At 43.6% G+C, this 5,057-nt stretch overlaps 1 pseudogene; it reads left to right on the top strand.

Moving 5' to 3' along the window:
• Positions 1–1,745: 1,745 nt before the first annotated feature.
• Positions 1,746–1,857, top strand: LOC114513529 (annotated as a pseudogene).
• The last annotated feature ends 3,200 nt before the right edge of the window (positions 1,858–5,057 follow it).

The raw sequence follows: 5,057 nt of genomic DNA, 5'->3' as shown, positions 1-5,057 counted from the left end.
TCCATTCTTAATAGAATATACTACAGTTATTGTCCCAATTAGGACTCAGCCTGAAAGTATGCATTTAGGGCAACGTGCAGGGACAATGGCCCAACTCCATTGTCATCCCTCATTTCTTCCACTTCTCTAATTGCTGCTCCATAGTTTTGTGCTCCTTATATATTTGATCAAATAAGCTCATAAGGAGTGCCAGCACAGGTAACCACTTTTAATAGTGGTCAAGTGAAACCTGGCGGGCCTAGGAGATAGCGAGTGGCCAGACCATGTGTTGCCATCTGTTCGCAGGTGTTAAATCCACTCGGGGATCCAATTCTTCCAAAAAAGAGTTAGTTTCAGCACTCTGCATAATCTCCTGGTTTAGGTATTCTGTTGTCACTTTGATGGATTGAAAAATAAGTAATGTTCTCAATGCACATACAATTAAATAGAAAAGGAACCAAGATCTCAAAAGGCTGGAATGCAAGCCAAGGTTAATACCAAAGAAGACTTACTAAAAAAATGAGCCATGTGTACACAGCCTTTCATAATGCCAGGCCCATGTATGTATGGCACACAGATGATTTCATTTGATCTTTACCTTAAAAGAAAACATTATCTCTAATTTACAGATTTTAGAGAGGGCTCAAAGAAGATACATAACCTGTTCGAAGTCATGACATCAGTAATAGGCAGAGTTAGGGCTCAAATATAGGTCTGCCTGAACCAATACTGTCCACAGTCTCCTCAAAGGATATTTAGAGAGCGATGGGGGTGCAGGTGGTGGAGGCCGTGACCGGAGATGTTGCAAAGAAAACGTGAGCTGATATCGGCCTTGAGGAAAGCTTCAAGAGGCCATGGGAAGGGCTACCTGCGGGAGCACCATCACCAAGGCAGGTTCAGGCAGTGCCGTGAGCTGTTGCCCTTATAGGCCAACAGGCAAAGAAGAGCTCAGAGAGTTAGGCTCTGGCTACACTGTGCTTTAATTACCAACCTAAGCAGTTATTTGGGATGCGATACATACAATTGGAGAAGTTTATGCTCATAGTGACATTTTTGGACACTCACTGTGACAGCAGCACGATGAAAGCTGTTTTGAAGGAGGAGAGCTAGGAAAAAGCAGAGAGGTGAGTTCACAATGTCTCTGGCAAGAGAAGGTGCGTCCAAGTGATGGCGATGACAGTGGAGCTGTAAAGGGAGCACAGACACAAGAAGAGAGTTCCCGTGTGGGGAGATGGTACTCAGCCGGACTTGGCAACAGACTGAATGGGATGAGCAAGAGACAATGGAAGCAAACCTGCTCCAAGACCGTGTCATGTTTTGATCGAGATGAGGATGATGCAGTTCGGTGACATGAGGAAGCGAAGGAAGGGGATGGTACTGGGTAGGAGGGGACAGAGCTGAAGATGACCTGTCAGGTTTTATAATATAATGCTGTTCCTGGAACAATACTAGGCTGAAAAAGACATGAGTATTTTATTAAGATCAAAAGAATGATCCAGGGTAGTTGACCATAGTCTAAGCCTCTTAAAAGCTGGTATTATTTTGTAGTCAAAGATGCCTAGAGAGGCATATAGCCCACATATATAAGTAATTTATGCGCACGCTTTCTTATTTAGGTTTTTTAAAAATTTTATTTAAATTGTTGTTGCAGTACAATTTTCTATCTTTTACTCCCATCCCAACCCACCCACCCACTCCTCCCCTCCTCCCTCCCATTTCCACCCCCTCTAGTTTTTATCCATGTGTCCTTATATGCGTTCCTGTAAACCCCTCCCCTTTGCCCCTGAAATTCCCTAAGATCAAGTGTAGTATCTGTTCTTATCAGCTTAATATCTGATACGTCCTCTATCTTATTTAGGTTTTTAAAAAATAAAACAAGAAAGATCAACGAGAACTTGCCCATAGGCTTTCTGGTCCCACTGATGTTAGAAGTTGTGGTTGGGTGTCACTCCTGCAGAACTGGTCTTGGTAAGTAGATACCTCTCAGGGGATAAAGTCCAAGAATTTAACTTCCAAAGACAGAAAAAGATGAAGGGGGAAAAGACCTAGACACTTGCAAATTAGTAGGAGAAGAAGTGAATTCACCCAAAATGTTATTTGGGAAGCGGAGGGCAATCATGGTGACCAGCAAGGAAAACCAACGAAGCTGATGGAAAGAAACCAACAGAGCAACGCTGGTCCAAAGGAAAGTTCTCCCAGCAAACCTGTGACTCGGCTCTCCACTATGACTTGGTGCCAACACTACAAAGAGACGCTTAGCTGTAGCTATGTTTGCTTCTAGAAACAGGGAAATGCTGCTAGCAATGAAATTTTGTAAGAGACAAGGACAGGTGAGGAGGGCATAAAAAGAGGAAAAGACCCTCGGGGTGTTCCTGGGAAAGAAATGAAAATGCTGGAGTCATTTCATCATCTGCACTTTGTAAGGAAAAGAGGTTGTTTGAGATCTGAGATGCATTTTAAAACATATTTACATTGTTTGGAGGAAATAAGTTTGAAGTCCATGTAGTAAAAAAATATTCAAAAGATCAAACACTAAATTAAAATTTACAAAAGAGAATAGAGGTGAATTTCCAGTTGGATGTTTTTTTTTTTGAGTTTTTCTTTTCATTAAGCTGAATTTAGTTACAGCATTTATACTCATGTCCACAAGTCCAAAACAAGGCCAGTCTTAGAAAATGTGGCCCAAATTGAAGAGCTTTATAAAAAGCTTGCCCAAAAGAAAGTTCCCGCCCTGGGTGGTATGGCTCAGTGGATTGAGAGCTGGCCTTCGAACCAAAGGGTCACCAGTTCAATTCCCAGACAGGGCATATGCCCAGGTTGTGGGCCAGGTAAGGTCCTCAGTAGAGGCCCACAAGAGGCAACCACACATTGATGTTTCTCTCCTTCTCTTTCTCCTTCCCTCCCTCTCTGTCTAAAAGAAATAATTTTTTTTAAAAAAAGAAAGAAAGTTCCCATCTGCCGGCCACTCACTGATCTGGATTCCTGTAATTATAGATGTAGTCATTTATCTTTGAGTAAGCTGTGCAAGATTTCCTTTGGAGCAGGCATTTTCCTGAAAGTGGCTTCTACATGACCTTTCCATTAGTCATTCACACCACAGAGAGATTCTCAAAGAACAGCTACCGAGAGGGAGCCCATATTTGTAGCGCAGACTAACGTGGAGACAGAGCACACGGACAAGGGGAGGAGCTGCAGCTGCAGCACGACGGGCAAAGCCACTGCACTCTGACCAGGACGCTGGGACCTCTTAGTCGCTTCTTTCAAGTCAGTTCCACCCACGTGGTGTTTTTCTCTGGAGTCTTCTGGGGTTGGAATGCCTATTCCTCTTCCTTTCCACAACACACTTTCCCCCTGGGACTCCATCCCCTTGAGGAATGAGATACTGAAGCATAGTTTTACTCTAGTTACTAAGGTTCTATAATAAACCCGCAAATCCTGATTGTGTTTGCTAAGTTTTTTTTTTCCTCCTCAGATAACTACTGCAGAAAAGATAGGCTCACACAATGTACCATAAGGGAGTTACAGAGCATAAGAGCAACATTAATCACAGGTCACCTGATCTTCATCAGAATATGACTGGAGCTGAGCCACAATTTTTTTTAACTTGAGAGTCAGACTTTCCAGCCCTTCATCTGATCTTGGTAAGCCCCGAGCAACTATTTTTCAGCTTTGTGCCAACAGCCCACTACCTTCGACTCTTTTCATAAGGATAATCCATTGTCAAGGGTAGAATCAAGGGGAAATCTGAAATCAGTACCAGGTTTCTGCTATCCCAAACAGAAGTTCATGTACAGCCACTTAGAGCCATCATCTATTTGGTATACAGTAAGTGAGAAACCAAAAAATCCACATGCTTTGAATTAAAATGATTGCACATTTTCTATACAAAATTGTTCTTAATGCCTTCCTCAGCCTATCCTGATAAACTACACTAAAAATACTTAAGTGGATTTGGTCTGTTTTTCGTTTGAAAAATTAGGGCACTTTGATTAATCTTGGGGACCTGGAATTTGGGAGTGGACCAGGACTTCAGGGCTCTCTGGGCTCAGTGTTGTGATCCTGCAAAGTAATCAAAAGCACCCTGCTGTTTGAATGGTGGGGCAGCAAGCCGGCCTGGCAGCAGGTACCAAGCCCCGCCCACCCATCAGCACAGGTGCGCCCTCAGCTTCCTGCTCAGCCGCACTGAGGGGAGCAGCCTGAACCCTGGACCCCATGAGAAAGGGGAGGGGCACCACCGGTTCCCGCTGGCTAGAGTCCTCCTTATTTTCCCATCTCTTTGGGGACTTGAAGGGAGCTTTTCACTGAAAAAAAAACAAAACACAAAAATACATCTGGAAAGTTTGTGCATTGAAAGTATTCCTAATGAGTGACATTACTTAATTTCTGGACTATTCAAACAAACATGGGGTAGAAATAGAAGGTCCTGAAAGCCTCTCAGGTTAGCGGTGTCTCCACCCATCCCATCTCCAGTCTTTTCTACCACACCCTTCTTTGTATAGACCCTGGGTTGGGATAACAATCTGTGTATGATTTCTGGCACTGGACAGGGCAAGATGGATGGTAGATAAGGTAGGGAAGTTCCACAGGCCAAGTGACACCACTTGAGCTTCACCTGTGTCTGTCACAGCTTCCCTGTCAACAAGAGATGTCTACAGTTACATTAATCTCTGGTGTGCTGGATCTGGCTCCAATCTGCTTCTAAGAGACACGAATGTGCACATCTCTTCCCAAGTTCTAGTTCACTCATGATACATTTGTTGTTTGAATTCAGCCATGGGGAGAGTATTGAAACCACAGAAAACTGACATGGACACTGGCTCACGGTGTCCAAGGCATTATGGATGAGACAAGACATTCACACGGACTATCGAGTCCTATGGAGGAAAAAGGATGGCATGGCCACTCTCTCAAGAGGACAGCACCCCAACCCTTGCCTTGACAAGCTTTTATTGGCTTTCAATTTGCACAGGAACAGGTAAAGCTCATTAATCATGGTAAAGCAGTAAGGATCAAACAATAGATAGCATATAAAGAACTACAAGGGCTTATTCTGAGTCAGGGGTCTCTTAGCTAAAGGG

The sequence above is a fragment of the Phyllostomus discolor genome, chromosome 3, assembly GCF_004126475.2.
Source record: "Phyllostomus discolor isolate MPI-MPIP mPhyDis1 chromosome 3, mPhyDis1.pri.v3, whole genome shotgun sequence".
NCBI classification, from domain to species: Eukaryota; Metazoa; Chordata; class Mammalia; order Chiroptera; family Phyllostomidae; genus Phyllostomus; species Phyllostomus discolor.
The sequence above is the reverse complement of the archived record's forward strand: the minus strand, read 5'-3'. Positions and strand labels throughout refer to the sequence as shown.